General features: G+C 42.1%; 1 protein-coding gene across 5 annotated transcripts in view; it reads right to left on the bottom strand.

Moving 5' to 3' along the window:
* LOC143344207 (uncharacterized) overlaps positions 1 to 10849 on the bottom strand; it is a 99501-nt gene extending 88652 nt beyond the window's left edge. For 2 of the 5 annotated variants that reach the window (XM_076770040.1, XM_076770044.1), the window contains exon 1: positions 9695 to 10847. The gene's annotated coding sequence lies outside the window, so the exon portion shown is untranslated. Of the gene's footprint in view, positions 1 to 9690 lie in introns of all 5 variants that reach the window. The other 3 variants (XM_076770049.1, XM_076770048.1, XM_076770042.1) reach the window with 3 other exon arrangements.
* Positions 10850 to 17380: the final 6531 nt, after the last annotated feature.

Here is a 17380-nt window from a genome sequence, read left to right as displayed (position 1 = left end):
AAGCTCGACGCCAACAATTTTATGGAAAATCTAGAAATCGTATCAAAACGAATAATTATCCTCTCAGACGTCTAATTCTTACGGCGTTTCCTCGCCAGATCTACAATCCGTTTGATAGAAACCTGTTTTCACATCCTTTCATCTTCCACTCGCGGAAAAATCTCTAATCTCGACGAATGGAAATATACAGGGTGTTCGGCCACCCCTGAGAAAAATTCTAATGGGAGATTCTAGAGGCTAAAATAAGACGAAAATCAAAGATACTAATTTGTTGATTGAGGCATCGTTAAAAAGAATTTTTTTTCTCGAAAGTACGTTATATTACAGCATCAGGACGCAAGGTTTCGCGCAGAAATAATACACGAGAAATGTACATCGTTCCCGTACACGAAGCTGTAAACGTTAGTATTAGTTATGTGACATATTGCAACACGCGGCGCAAAAAGATCGCTTAGTGTGTGTCAATAAATCACACACGGCAGTCGAAGTGTTAACTAGGATACTAAAAAATATTGAATTATTATCGAGGAAGGAGAAACTTCTTAGAAATGTCCTCAAGTTCTTTCATCTCCTTACCAGAGAAAACACGCAATAAAAAGGATACTAAAAAAAATACTCAACTATCATTAACCCTCCTTCGTCCGTTATTATTTTTTACTATCGAGCGTATATGCATTTAGTATTGTTAATGACAGAATATGTCGTCAGAGTAAAAATAAAAATTGAAAGTCACACTATTAATTAGAGTTACGCCCAAACGCTCCCATTGCATGGAAATGATACGTTATTGGCTCAAAGATAATTATAAGCTATCGAGAGTACCTATTAAGCTAACTGGAAATCGTTTCAAGACAAATCTGTCTTTTCTCGGAACATAGTTTCGAATTTTGCATACACTGGAACCTATCTGGACTTTTTTTTAAATAAATTATTCATTTTGGACGAATGCGACTTTTTTAATAATATGGATGGAGTGAAAAAAATTTGCAAAAATGGAAATATAATCCTATTTGTCCCCTTTGCTGACAAAATTTTCAAAAATACTGACACTTTGAAATTGGCCGTATGAAAATTAATTGACGTTAACGCTGCAACGAAGCGCGCCGTCCCAACCACGCGGCGGCTTTATGGCAGCTGTAGTGCGGCCATTTTTATATCATGGACAAATTAAAAAATTTCAAAATATACGGCGGTATAGCACAGTTCTATTTATTCTCCTTACAAACGAATTTTCAACAATGCCGACGATATAAAAATTAATTGAAGTTAACGATGCACGTTTCCGTTTCACCGAAAATATTTTATCGCCTGTACACCGAAAATTAATTTTTCTATTCGAAGCTTGTTTCGGGTTACAGATTGAAAATGGCCCATGAAACGGCATTTCGAATGTATATAATACTTTAAACCAGTGGCCAGTAATATTAATAAATGTATCATGGTCCTTACTGTAATAGCAGGTATAATTGAACATGTACAGCTCAGACTTGTTAGATATATCTCTTAAAATGGGCGTTGCTATATCGGTAACGTGTCACATCTAATATTTTACTCTCGTAATCACGATTAATAACTATGGAACACGCTGAGTGGTAGCCAACTAATTATTCTTAGACAAATTAATTAACTGCTATGTTACGTGTCCTGATATTTTACAATACATTAAGATTAGAAACCTGAGACATTCCCCATTATTTTACATCGAACGTCATCGTATTCAATTAGGTAGATACGCCAAGAAAATTAAAATATGCTAACGCTAACGAATACTGTAACTACGTCGATCTGCTTAATCCTTCCTAAGACTCTTTCAGTCTATCCGTTATTAATACCAATTGCTCCAATTTCACCGTCTTACTGTATCTATTTTTAATACAATTTTCATCCATGTACGCGTTTCTGCTGCACGCTCTTCACTTGATATTATTCTCTGCTGTATCGAAGAATCGTCGTTTATATTAATAAGGAATAAATAAATAATAATTGACACTCTGCCCTAGCCGTCAACCGCGACACAGAGAAATTGAAAATCCGCAAGAGACGGTGAAAAAGTCAGCTAACCAACCAGCTGTACAGGGCAATTCTAATCACGGGGACCGAAAAAGATGGCAAAAGTCAATTTTGCGCGGTTTAATTACCTCTATTTTTCTATCATTGCACTTTAAGAGATATTTTATGGATTTTTCTAAAACATAGAATACATTTATGCCAATTGGTATCGGTGGATAACTAAAAGAAAGAATGATTTTGGTCGATCTACGGTTAAAATAATGGCACGGGCCTAGTTATTAGAATCAGCCTGTAGAGCTGGCGCGCTAGTGACTTTCACGCGTACATAAATTGACGAGCGGCTCACGGCATTTCTCTTAATTCCACTCGTGGCTATTTTTTGTCACTTATCGACTTTTCCATAGGCGGCCGCGGCAGCGCGTTACTTTTGCCTCGGCCAGCATTAATCATAGCTGCGATTTCGCCCGCGGCGTTATCCCGCCGTGGAATTTGAAGTTTTTGCCTGGACGCGCACCGGGAGGGAGAGAAAGCCACGATTCAGTCTGTCGTTGGTGGCTGTGTTTTGAAATTCGATCCACTTCGCTCGGTTTCATCATTTCGCGATTTACGGGCCCCGTTTTTTACCTCGAAAAAAGATCCCCTCCCGATGTCTTCGACTTTCGTCCATTTTCTCCCTAGGAAATATAATCAATTTCCCCGGGGTGACAACCCCTAATTATCCAAACTACTTTAGATGTGCATCGAGACTGATGTGCACGTTTATACTGCACGGTGATAATTTAATTCTGCTCCGGAGGATGTAATCCAGAGAAGAGATGGAGCTTGAGAACCACTGATATGGAATATTGGTGAAAACCCTATCGCGTCCGGCTGGAGGGGCTGGGAAAAGTTTAAACGAACAACTCGTTAGAAATTTAATAGAAATTTAACCACTGTGCCACTTGGAATGTTAATTCGAATATAACAAAGGACTTCTATCATCGCATTAAACATTGTAATGGAGCAGATATCGAGATCGTTTTAAACGGCAACCCTTCCCACGAATTTCGACTGGATTGAAAATAAAATATTTGTTGGATTTATTAATTAATTATTGTTTTCAATTTATCGAGAATTCCTCGTAACGGAAACCAAGGAAACGAATCTTCGTACATTGACTTTGGAAACAACATGAAAAAGTGGCATTCGCCGGAGCCCATCCATGTTTACCAGGAAAGAGATATGCTGATGACGATGATGCAATAAATCTTTCGTTCGTGCGTCGGGATTAGAGGTCTAGAAAAAATTGTGACGCAAGGATTATCACCGAGTATCCTGTACACAACCCGAAGAACGCTCTCCAAAGCCTGGAAAGAGGCGAAAAAACGGCGCAAAAACTTGCAGCATCATTTTCGCACGTGTCGACGAGAATTAAGAAACGAAAATCCCTAGGTCAGCGCCCGTAACGAGCGGCCATTGACGCGCACAGAGTTTCGCGTACGTGGGAACGTGGCATAACGAGTACGTCATTGTAACAGGGAATGGGCAATATTGTTATCTTTATTTTTCTATCCCTTCGTACCATAAACAAAAATTACTTTAATTATTACATATTATGCTACGTGGCGAAAAATAAAATATAAAAAAACGCGGGGATGAATAGTAAAATAACTACAACGTATTGTACATTTGTAGAATGTCCTCCCTCCTTTTGAAACGTTCTTCCGTAACGGTTAAAACTGATTCTGATCGTCACGATTTAGCGTGAAACTAGCAGTGTGTACGTTCGTACCTAATAATGGCATTGAAGCATAATCGCGTAGGACTAACTGCAGAAACAAAACACGAAATGAGTCATAAACTGCATAACGTTAGCAAGAATGTACTGTGTCGAAAAAGCTAAGGTCACTGACATTAAAAACTCTTTCGTTCCCATCCAAATATCCCGGAAAAGATGTGGAAGAGGAGGAGGATTTACATTTGACCTTGCAACGACCTTGCAAACTGACCCTGCGAATATCAATATCAAATTTAAAGAAAAACCTATATTATTCGCAGCACATTCCCAAACAAAACAAAAAAATTTATCTTTAGATAGAACCTTCTATACGTTGGCGACCGATACGTAGAAATTCTGTGGGATTTAGGTTCAGAATTATCTCCAAAGCATCACGGATCATCGAGGAACTGAAATACACTCGAAATCGAGATGGCGTCCGATCGTAAGGAGGTTTCTTCGGAGTCCGTTTCGTTCCGGTTCGAATCTATTTTTCGCGAGGTCGACCTACGGTTAGGAGCGAAACGGGTCAACGAAAAAGTGAATGCGATCGTTTACCGGCCACCCAGTGTATTAACGCGCGAACAATACCGCGAAACAGAGTGCGCCGACGACGAATAAGAACGATAACAGAAACGATACAGAGCTAATTATCTCGCGGAGCGGTGTACGGAACAATGGGACGAGCGGTAACGGCGACGCAAATAATATCAACGTTTCGAGCGCGTTTTACGCGCGGGTTCACTATCCCGCGTTACAGAAGCGCAGAGACCGGGCACCGTCTCGGCGAAACAGAGACGGCAAGAGCGCGCACATTTTTCAAGGCACGGAAAAAGATCGAACGGGGCCGACGAGTCAAGACGTTCGCACGGTTATCTTCGATATTGACTCCTTGCCCCACCATAGTGAGGGAGAGCGCGCGCGCGACCCATCAGTGGCTGACTGCATCCGTAGTGGTCGAATGCTCGCTCGAGCAACGCGGTTCGCTGGTATTTTCGAGAACAAGTCCTCGATAAATACGCAATTTGTTGTTCGCGGCGGGAAATAAAGCCCTGGAAACCGACTTCATATTCCGATCGCACCCGCCTCGATACAGCTCCCTCTAGAATTTTCGGCCAGAAGTGTGACTGGCATCTAAACTTTTCCCACGAGCAACCCACTAAAAAAAAATTAAATTTTTGTCCTTGAAATTTGCACGCAAACGCGCATTGAGATTTACTAATTTTCCGAACGAATAATATTTTACACGGTGAACGCGAATGATCCAAAGAAAGCCACCAGAGCATGCAAAAATTGTCGAATTGACCCTTTACAGAGCGGAATAAGGATACAGTGGACATCACAGTTTTACGGAGTGTGCTGGATATCCCACTGGTTCCTGTGCCGTCCGCTAATCATCTTTCCAGCTTTGCACAGTACCAATTATTCTCACGTTGATTGGGGCAGCGAAGTGGTGTCGTGGTAAAGGCACACTCGCCTCGCCATTGATCGCCAAAGTGTTAAGCGTTCTTACACGCATTTGTATGAATCGGATAATACAAATAAAATTTTGATACGCATCTTGTTAAATTGTCCCTATTTTCATACGCAAATCGCATTAGCATCGCTGTTGTGAAATTCGAAAATGTGTTTATCGTCGTCGAAATTACCAACTGATTTTAATAAACTAGCTGTACACAATGTTCGACGAGTACTCGTATTCCTTAATAAGAGATTAACAAGTAAATTTCGCGAATAATCAATTGTATGAATTATTCGAAGGAGTTCCATTAGATGTACGTCCCATGTGAATTATGCATGATGGGGCAAATTTCAGTCGACTATTCTGACAATTGTTCAGCGAACGATTTTCTAACAGATGGATAAGCAAGCCACGCAGGGGCTTATTGACTGGCCTTACGTTCGCCGGATCTAAATCCACTGGACTTTTATTTTCGATGCTGCTTAAAAACATTTGTTTTATTCATCGTTTATTGCCAGTGTTGAAATATTTGGACGCGTACGAAACACTGCTAACGAAATGGATACAAATATCTGGAATATCTCGAAGATTAAAAAATTCTATGACAGGAAGTTGCAGACTTCTAACTGAGCCAAAGATAGTCATTTTGAGCATTTCCTGTGAAAGTAGGCAACCGCGCATTAACGGAGTGCAAAAATGGCTATAACCGAGAAACGGGTCAATCGGTGATGGATTTCTAAAAACATTCTTCGCTAGCAACCCCTATTCGTCAAACTTAATTATTAATATAATTTGAAAATTGTATGAAAGTCAACGCCACGTTAAAAAGACGATTCGAAAAAAGATGACAACCGTCTGCCACGCGACGGTATAAATTACTGTTGTGTTACCGCGACTAACGAAGGGTTGGAACCGGGAAAATTCCCATGCGTATGAAATTAATATCGAGGAAAGTTGTGCAACGCTGGTGGCTTTCGTAGGAAAAATTTCGCGTGTATGTTGCGGGAAACTAATCGTGGTGGAGTTAAATTCGGCGATCGAAGGAGAAACAGTAGAATGATTGACGGGATCGGTGTCGTTACACCGTGTTTGTTCCATACGCGTGTTGTGCTCGGCGCACAGAGGTCGTTCGCACCGTGACGGCCAGGCCATAATACGCCAGGCAGTACGCTTCAGAACCGCACGGTTGCGTGAGTGCCCGACACCGCTTTTTATTAGTATAAAGGTTTCATCTTAGAGAGCATATTACATTTATTAACATAAATTTCGATCCGGTACGAAGATTCCCGTGTATCTACGACTACCGTGTACCGCGTAATCAACGAAACGATTTTCGCGTTCAGACCCGGTTACTGCATTTTTTCGATTTTTTATTCTCCTTCGGATCTTCCTTCCGTTCGTACAATTCGAACGAGTATTCCATCCTCGACGACGCTCGGTCGTCTCTTTTTTTCTTTGAAACGCGTTTCGTGCAACGAGTCACTCTAACAGCAATATTATTTTTCATAATTTTTTACGCATTACCGCTGATTAATATTCAAAGAAATATTCATGCACAGGTCAGAAAAAAACCGGGGAATAAGAAATTCTGAAGTCCAAAGTGTTAGGACTTAAAAAACTGCCTCGAAGATAAATGACGTTAAGCGACTTTGCCGTAGATAGCGAAAATAGGAATGGGTGCAGTCGTAAACAGAAAAGTTAAATAACTATGAATACTCGAGCAGTTGACGGAGTCCTTTTTATCGGACCTTAATCTCACGAAGGAACCTTACAACTGTTATTATATCGGTGATTGAAATGCCACTTCTAAGGCTGACATTCCTACACAAAAATATCTACATTTTAATATAGTATTTACGTTTGTATTTCAAGCGTTAATTGTTTATAAACGAAATACACGTCGAAAGGAAATTTTCCATGCAATATCGTTGTTCGACCTCTAAATTCACCCCTCTAAATATCATCAAAATCTCCGGTGGGGCAGTGATAGGGTCCCCTTGTCGGACAAGTACACCTAACGAGGTATCGACTACTGCCCGTCGAAACCAGAGTTTACTAAACTCACAGCCGAGCGAAGCTCGAATACGACGAGATCATTGGTCGAGAGCTTTCAACGTGAAAAAAACTGTATTAGAAACGGTCGATTTCTTTAAAAAAAACTTCCCTATACTTGGGAAGAGACGAAATCCACGCATAGAAAAGATCGATTTTCTTATCGATTTGGAATCGAAAATCACTAGTTGGTATTTTCACTCGGAAAATTTCAAGTTCGATACCAGTGACGTCGATTGCATAATCGAAGCTCTAGAAACGACCGCACGAGCTTCTCAGGAAGCACTGGCATCTCTCGATCGTCTTGTATCTGTTTTCGTAAGGATCAGATATCCATAAAAGTTGACGAAGACAAGAAAAGCGACCGGATTTCCTACAGTCAACCTCGAAAACGCATCTAAAAAGGCATCGACTCGATCGCGTGATGTCAATCGGTAATTTTCCAATGTGTCGCGACCGATCAGCCGTATTTTATTTTTGGAAAAACCCGTCGTCGCGCGAACATCGATGTGCATAAATTATGACGACCAACGACGCCACGAGCTCCATGCGTTAAAGAAAATTGCGTATAAGGCAGGTGGTCCGCGATGACGTCAAGTAAAATCGCTCTTTTTCGAAGAGTTTAATATGAATTTGTTACGACGTATCGTTAACGGAAGATAACGCAATTTTTACGAATGAAAAAAAAAGAAACTCTTGAAAAAACACGATCACAATAGGATTTCGTAATTATTCGAGCAAGGTCCAACGCATACACGTTGTACAGTATGCTTCGAAATACATGGTGCAATACGAAAGGAAACGATTCCTCTTTGAAAAATAAGTCGAAAGCGTGGAGTTATTAATTCCGTCGGAACTAGATAACGGAGTAAACAAAAGACAGACGACGAAATGGTAAAAAATTTTGTTTTACAGTTGATAAAAATTTTTGACGAGTCGATTGCACGCCATGATATTCGTAGATAAGTTGGTGGTGACGCGATCGCTCGTGCGAAAAACATTTTACGTTCTATTACATTTCACAAGAACCCGCGCGAGGCCAGTGACAATCAACGCGCGGTACAAAACAAAAAAAAAGACAAAAAAACGGTCAAACGAAAAACGACGCGATATCGAATTATTTATGAAAATTATTGTTTCGCAAAAACGTCGAAACTGGTCGTTAGTTTTCCTAGAGACGAAAAATTTCCGCGCGAAACGATAAGCCGTCGTGCGTTAACTGTCGTTTCTCTGTCGGTTACTGCGCGGCAGAAATTCATGGAAAGCATGTTCGTTAATCTGATTTGTAACGGTGAGTCACTTGGAAATAATTCCGGTTAAAAAATGATTTCGTGACCGAAAGACGCAATTCACGGCGATCGAGTGAAACATTTTTCGAGCACGTGTTTCCCACGGAACGCACTGTTACGAGTCTAGAAATCTCGCAGCCGGACCGTTTGCCCTCCCCTCTCGCGGCGCGCTTTCACGAGTAGCCACGAGAAATAAACAAAACTCTAATTACACAGAGCGATGCGCTTTCGACGAGCATCGAACGCGTGCACACGTGCTATGCGAACGTCCAGTGTCAAGAGCCGCGCCTAACGTCTATGAAACGTACGGCCAAAGCGGTCGTCGAGACGTTCGAAATTGCCTAGCTTTTGAGGTTATGTTCGCCGTGTGTAGAACGCGCGCGCACAGCCTTCCTCGAAAAGTAACGTTCCGAAAAGAGACAAAAACGTCGGAAGAAGAAATCGTCCGTACCATTCGCGTAGAATCGTGGGGGCACACGATATGTCGTTTCGTTTTCACTCGCGTCCCGTTCTACCAGCGTGTTTCTCGTTCCGTCCCTTTTTCTCCCGTTGGTGGTGGTGGTGATGGTCTCCCCGCTGCCAGGATTGCGACGAATCTCTCCGAGTTTCGCGTCGCGTCGCATCGCGCCGGCGGACACACGCACGAATTGTTGCACGAAAAAGAGCACGAACACGCGGAACCGAATAACCGAGAGAAGGCGCGACGACGACGAGAGAGAGAGGGAGAGGGAGAGAGAGAGAGAGAGAGAGAGAGAGAAAAAAAGAGAGGTCGATTGACAGACGAGATCCCTCTACCGGGCGCTGTCATCGTCGGTCGTGTGTTGTTATCATTTAAAATTCGCGATCGGAAAATTCGTGTCGACGCTCCTGTCGAGAGACAGAGAGGTGGGGGTAGAACGCGTTTACAAGCGCGAGCGGTACGACAGAAAGGGAGGGAGCGGCAGGGGGAAACGCGAGAAGGGAGACAGAAAAAGAGGGAGAAAGAGAAACAGACGCCGGTCTAACATGGCAGACGATGCCATGCAGGCAGAAAAAAAACAAGATCTAACGTTCGCGCGCGCGACACAGACGGAAAGACACTCGAGATAGCCGCGAACATGGAATGTAATTCGGGTACGTACTCACGTTTTCTCGTGTATTGTTTCCCAGGCGTCGTCCAGAACGTCGCTGAACGAGGAGAAAAAACGTGTAGAGGAAGAGAACACCACGCGCGGGGTCACGCACTCCGTGTTCCGTGCGGGTCTCGTCGACGGACAAAACAACACGTCGCGGCGTCCTTTTCCGCGTTCGCGAGAATTCGCCCCTTCTCGCTTGACGGAACCAACGGCCAACGTCCCGAAGTAAAAACCACCGGCACCACACGACGACGTCGACGTCGACAACAACGCGCGCGCGTGTTACAAAGTGCGTCGCCTTCGTTTGTTGTGTTTTCGGTAAACGCAGGTGTTCCACGGGGCGTGGAAGGGTGCGCGGCACATACGAACGTTTTTACGCACGAGGATACTCTCTTCTAACGTGAAACGAAGACGTGATCGAACAAAATGGCGTTTGCCGGACCGCTCGCGCGCGATCAGGTGGAAAATGCCGGAATGCTGCTGCTAGGAAAGATCGACTGACTGCCGAGGTCCGCGGCCCTAAGTGGTTTGACGTTAAGAACGAGCCGAACGAGCAAAAAGGAGAGACAGAGAACGACAAAGACGGAAGGGAACAGAGAGGGAGACAGGCAGTCGGAGCGAGACAGAGAGGGAGGAGGAAACGACCGAGAGAACCGCCAACGGGAACGAGATGAACAGAGAGAGAGCCAACGAGCACGAGGGAAGGGATGCGCGCGCGATGGTGGGAACAGAGGGGCAATCACAACCGAACGAGGGGAAACGTCCCACTATTTTCCACTGTCCTCGGACGACTTCGACTACCTTCGATTGCTTTCGACTATGAGCAGGGCCGTCTCGCATTATGTCTAACGTGGGTGGGAATTTTCCCGCTGCTAGAAACAAATGCCATCAACGTATACTTACCGAATACTTCCGAACTCGTGCACAGCCACCCTCTTACGATTATTTTACAACTTTTTATTCCACGGACCGTTCCAACGGAAAGTTTTTTGCATTCTATTATTATTACATGCCAGACTATTATCTTGGTGAAAATATATCGTTCGATCGAATACTGCAATTTACACAGTCTACTATTATTTGCTCTCCCATTGTTCCACGATGTTTTCGATCTCTCGCGGAAATTCCGTACATGTTAAATACGATGCATTATCTATAACAGGGGTTCTCAATTTCGCCTACAATAATTACCATATATGCTTAAATTTTAATAAACAAGATTTGGCCAACTTTTACTCGATAAACGTGTATTTTCATTTTCTTTCTTGCAGGTCGGAGAGTTACGAGGACAAATGTTATGATTAATTCGAATTTCGTTTTTTTATTTTCTAGATTTAACACGCAAAAAGAAAGAAAAAAAACACACTTGTAAACCGTGATCTAAGTTGAAATTTCTAAGAATAAATATTGTGCAAACGTTTTTCAATGTTTCACAGAACCCGTCAAACGCGAATCTCGTTAACGGATGTTTTTCGACGGTCTTTTAAGACGAGAAGCGTACCAAGCGTAATAACATAAACAAAACGGGATGAAATGTTAGACGAAGCTTATGAAAAACAGTAGGAGAATATCTACTAATGAATTACGCAATAGGTCTTCGCAGCGTCACCTTACAGAAGAAGACACAAAAAACGATCCGTTCAACTCGGCCGAGAGTTCTCAAAGACGTTTCGCAAAGACGCGACGCAGTGTGTTCTCCCGGTTTGATAACTCCCAAGTTAATTTACGTCTCCCCCTCCCCGGTTTCTATCGGACGTTGCCCGTTAAAAGGTTTCGTAAAACGGTGCTGCACCGCCCTACACGAGACCGCGACGACTCAAGGCACACGCGTTCCTTTCCCAGCAGCTTTGTGTTTCTGTGCGCTTTCCTTCGCCGGTCCGTTTTGCTCGTTCGTTCGGTCGTCTCGCGAGGAATTTCTAAAAATCAATATAGGCGCAAAGCGGGAGCAGGAGGGGTTGCAAAAAAATTCGATATCCCGTTCGCCTCTCGTTCCTCTATTTTTTTTTGTTCCTTTCTTTTTTACCTTTTTCACCGTCTCTGCAGTTTTCTTTTTTGTCTGCAACGCGAATTGCGCAGTCGACGGGCTCTCGTCCCCTTATGGTCCCCGCGAGGGAAGCGTCGGCTACTCGAATCAACTCGATCTTCGAGGAAGAGAATTCACGAAGGAAGTGGCTGGCGCGCTACGGGGCTACGGGCAGCGAAGAAGCGCGGGAGAGTTTATTTTCTCAGAAGCATAGCGCGGACTCGGTACAGTCTCTGCCGTTACCGGCTGAATAATTTCAACCTCGCCGTACGCCCAGAGATAAGCCTACGCACACCGACGCGCGCGCGATCATCGAGCGTACAGTATCACGGACACTGGGACACGGTGCATCTCTCGCTCGGCGATGTAATTCTGACTTTGCACCATTTAAATAAATACTCATTTTCAGCTGTGCCTCGATATTTTCACGCTGAAGCCACGCCGATTCCCTGTGTCCGAAAATGGCCATTTGGAAAAGAACAATTTTCACACTATACATAACAAAATGCGAAAGACGAAAATATATTGTAACTGTACGTGTCCTCTTCAAATACAAAAATCTTTCACCCTAATCCTGCTAACGGAATACGACGTTGGCTCAGATATCAACAAATAGGAAAAGAACAATTTTTCTTACACAAGTTAATTCTTGAAAGTTCAAGAATTCCACATCTTTTTCGTTCCTAGGTCCCACAAGTTTTTTTAATATACCTACGTGGAATTCCTTTTATGGCTGAAACCGTCTAAACCCTTTCTCTAATACCACGAACGCTTGAAAGATTCCTAATAAAGTATTTTTAATGCCAGTGATCGTAGCTTTCCCTGCACCATTCAATTCTTATTATATTACTTTTTCCATTATTACTCGTACCAAATTCTTTTAATAATTCATTTTCTCCGTTATGAGAAAATGTTTTAATAGAAATGGGGATATTCTGCTCGGATAATACAACATTCGAATAGTACTCGGATAACGGAGATTTGTACAACGGTGGTTCTATGTGTGCGTCTGTACATCCGATAGAGTAAAAAAACACTAGTTATTTAATCGACGTGTGATGAAAATTCCAAAAAATTTGGAACTTTACAGAAATGTAGTTCAAGTGACGTTAATAACGTAATTATTTTTTGCTTCAGCGAAACGTTCTTTATATTCACGACAATATGAACAGTCATAATGTCTTTGAGGGGTTGTTTTCGCCCCTAGAATCGTTTCATTGCGGAAACAAAAAGTAGTTACGCGTTATTAGTATCACTTGAACAACATTTTTGCAATTGTTAATTTTCGTGTACATAATTTTCCTACGTACGATGCATAATACTGTGTCAAACTTTGAGCGATTCCTGAAGACGACCTTCACCATAGACTATAAACGTCGATTTGAATTAATAAACTTTTCTTCAGAGTTTACTATCACGATCAATAGAAAGTGGTTTCTTTCCTAAGCGTACTAGATAAAGTTTTATATTTATCGAGCAAAATAATTTCCATGAACTAATTTATAGAAAATAATAGTAATAGTAAAACCATGTACAGAATGTCCCAACAAGTAAAATAAAAGAGAATCTTATATATTTGTTACTCTTAATTAAATTAGTAAAACTAATACCGACATAGCAACATATTTATAAATATATGGATTTGAAATTCATGTTTTCCATACGAGCAACCCTAGATGCAGATAAGACAAATGGAAGAAGCAACTGGATTTACCACTCGTTTAAAATATATTTTTATAGAAGACTGCGCAAAAAGTCTGACTGTAGCATGCTAAATAGTCGTAAACGAATCTCTTCGCATTTGCAATACTTTCCATATTTACGTCTTCGTCTGCAGAAATTGATTTAAAAACTGCAGCCATTTTTTGGCTGGTAAATATTCTGGGAGGACGTGAAATGTAATTTTCTTTCATTGCTTCAAAATTAAAAGTATGTAAATTGACCCTAATTCTAGCAGGATGTGGATTTGGGTCGCATATCGTGTTTGATTGACGGTAAGGTCCGTAAGTAAATTTATTTAATTTATAATAATTATATAAATTTACTTATAGACCACTTACTCAAACTTGATATGTGATTCAAAGTCACACCCCAGTAGGATAAGGTCTCCTATATCGATAACATTAAGGCCGAGGTTTATTTTATTGGCTAGTGAAGTTACTGAACTGAATGTTCGCAAACCGAAAATTGCACGTATATTTTTTATTTCGAATCGACTGACTGATTAAGTGATTCATACCATTCTACATTGACTATTGTTTACTGATTTCGTACGATATGCAAATGCACACTGTGTAACAATATTTCTTTTCGAGCACCGACAGTGGCCATTTTCGAACACGTCAAAGTTATAGCATCGTAACTTGAAATCGTTCGAAGAAGTGGCATCTAATCGCTAACATCAATATTAAAACGACGTTAAGAGATGTAACGACGTCGATATTGTCAACTGTAAAAAATTGATCGTTACAGCAGCCCGCGACAAATATGGAAATAATTTCTGAATTCGTAATTAATCTCGCGGTCAAGCCAAATATCCAAGCATCTAATCTTTCATCGTTTTATATCGCTAAATGTATCAAATAAGATCCCAGCGGCTCTTTTTCGAGGTTGAAGTTGCTAAGTAAAAATACAGGATTTAAGAAAGTCTAAAGCAGGAATTACAACATCGGCGTTAGTAACAGTAAATTGAAATTAGAAGCCGTGGAAAAACGTAGTCATTTTATCATCGTTGCATCGAATATCGCGTGCAGTTAGGGAACATTTAACAGCGAGTACCACCGCCGGAGGCTTTTGCAAATGGTTTAACGCCTCTTTTCAGCGAGAATATTTTTTGGCTCGACGAAACGTTTACGATTCCCGAGGTTCTGGGGCGGGTTAAGGACCCGTTACCTCGCGGCAACCGATCGTATACCCGGACAAACGGAACATATTTCGCTTCTTGGCCCGTTGAACTAATCTTAGTTCCATTCTTATCGCGGAAATTCGCGTAGAAAATTCTGACAAAGAGACGGGGCAGGAAAGAAAGAAAAGTGGCGCGAAACGCGAGTTACAGACAGGTACAGCAAGAGCGCCGGGCGCCACGGGAAAGGCCTGCAATCAAACGAGATTGAAGGAAGATCATTAATTTCATCCGGCAGCGTTTACTTTGCAAAGTGCCAGACGAAACCATTGATTGTCTTTGGAAAGTTTCCACAAGCCGCGGAATTAAATGGGGTTACATGCTCGACCGCTGGATTATTATCGTTCGTGGAACTTCCGTAGAGATAGTTTTTGATCCGTTTGGGGGAGAAGGCAGGTCGACGGAACGAAAACAAAACCAGAATGGGCTGTTCGACGAATCGTTACAGTCGGGATTAGAATGCAACGACGCCGTATAAATGCACGCGTCGACGACTGCGGGGGTGGTTACTATCACCAGGGTGGTCCATAAGTTTTTTTTCGTGTTTTCTACCATTATTTTCCCAACATTTTCTCATCCGGCTAAACTCGTTTCGTTCGCACTTGCACCAAAATTGTACGCAAAGACTATCGCAGCTGTGAAAATTTGTTTAAAACATTTTATCTAAAATCTCTTACGTCTCTAGAAATAATTTTGGTATACCTTGTATCTTGTCTCGAGGAAATGTATCGAAAGGAAGCATAGAAAAATCGAAAGCTAGAGTACTTTTGCACCACTACCGGAAGCAGAAACCAGCAGAAAAACTATTCCAATTAGAAGAAGAAAAGGAGAAAATTCAGAGAGTATTAAATTTTTGGACGTGATTATGCACCACCCTAGTAGCACAGAGGTATGTGGGAAGGTGTCGTTTGCAGGAGGATTGCTAATCACGGAATTTGTGCATTAGAGAGTCGTGTACCCTAAGCACAAGTACTCGCCCTAAATCTTATGAGTATTGTCTGAGGGTTTTTGTCGGACACATCGACGGGAATAGAAGCTTGGATAACCAAAGCGTGGTGTGCGTTAAAAACCAGAGCGAACGATTGGCTGGTCTAATGTAATGTATCTCAGCCAGATGATATATCAAAAAAATACCGTACCAAAAATATGCTTTTCGAAGCTCGACTGTGTGTTACGGGGACGAACGGTTTCAGATCAGACCAGGCGGGCAAAATTCTTATCTAAACAAAACTTTCCAGCGACGAATAAAAGCTGCATCCGGTTTATCCGTAACCCGTTAAATAAAAATAAAAATTTCAATTATAAAATGAAATATATATCGCGGATCGAGCGGATAAAAATTTAAATGTTCGATCGTATAAACGTCACGAATAAATTGCTACACGTTCGAAAGGAGTCGATTCCCTGTGCTACACAGCCACCAACGAACACAGTCGCGTGTCGCGTTGTTTCGTCGCAGGGTTCAACAATGCGTAATCGGAGCCATACAGGACCGTTTCGGGGCCGAATTGCACCTTCGTACAGGAAGGGAGATTAGGTGGAACTGTTAAGGTTGTTGGCCCGTTATCGCGCATTGATAACCACTTGCGTTTTTTTTCCACGTTGGTTGCTTGGTCGACAGTGCACGCTGGGAGAATAGTGCTTTGGCGTGGGGTGAAGAATGAAAATGCAGAACAAAAATACGACAAGTTACCTGCTCTCTCAACTCACCGGGTGTCTCTGCTTTCCGGGGAATTGGTCTGGCAGCCCCAACCGGAAACACTCGGAAGTGGTTGGTATCGTGGAGAACATTTAGCCAATCCCGTGCCCTCGGTGCCATCGAGCAAAAGGCTTGGGATTGGCTTGTTTGGGTCTCAAGGTCGAGGACGCCTCCTGCCTAAGGGCCCACGCATTGCATGGTCCTCTTGGGACCAAGTACAATGATCTTTCCGTACAAGGGCTACGGTTCTGTAATTTTACCACTTTACAGAAACGTAGCTTGTTTCTTCTACAATACTGGACAAACTATGCTATACTGGGAATATTTATTCGAAAGCAACGATAGACGTATCTTTCGGATTCCAACGTACCCCGTTGGCAAAATTATCTAAGCGTTACGATAACGAATATGGGGGTCGTATCCCCGTCAGAATACGAAACAAACTTAACTTTAACATCGACACGAAGAGATAGAAAGAGTTAACATTGTTAAAAACGAACGTCGACGGTGTTTGATCGAATGAAATTGTGATTTTCGAAACGTCCCGGTATGGACGAATTGAAGGGCGACTACTAATCGACCGCCACGCATTCGTATGCACGGCAAAATTACAAAATTGGACTACCGATCGACGCGCTTTATGCGCGACGTTAAATGCGTACGATTCTAATACGCTCTACTGATTGAGCCTGATTGCCGTCCGTAATAAAGTTCGACTTTACAGGAAAGAATAATCTCCTCGTCGCGAGTGGAACTTGGAGATCTCGTCCTGAATCTACGATTAGAAAAAAAGAGTTTAAATCAACGTTGTTTCCTTTCCTATAACGTTAAACCTCGAGTTCGATATTTGGCTATTCAAAAACTTGACTATTCGAATACCTAACTATGCAAAGCATTTAATTACAAACGTCTCGACACAATTAATTATTTAGATTAAACCTTGGTACTAGAATCGTTCGAAGAAAAGACTAAATCTTACTCTATGGGATTAAAATCACGTGACTGAAGTAGCCAAAGAAAAACACAGATTTTTATGATCGGTTAACCAATCATTCGCGAGACTCGATGCATG

This window comes from Colletes latitarsis, chromosome 7 (genome assembly GCF_051014445.1).
Source record: "Colletes latitarsis isolate SP2378_abdomen chromosome 7, iyColLati1, whole genome shotgun sequence".
NCBI lineage: Eukaryota > Metazoa > Arthropoda > Insecta > Hymenoptera > Colletidae > Colletes > Colletes latitarsis.
The sequence above is the reverse complement of the archived record's forward strand: the minus strand, read 5'-3'. Positions and strand labels throughout refer to the sequence as shown.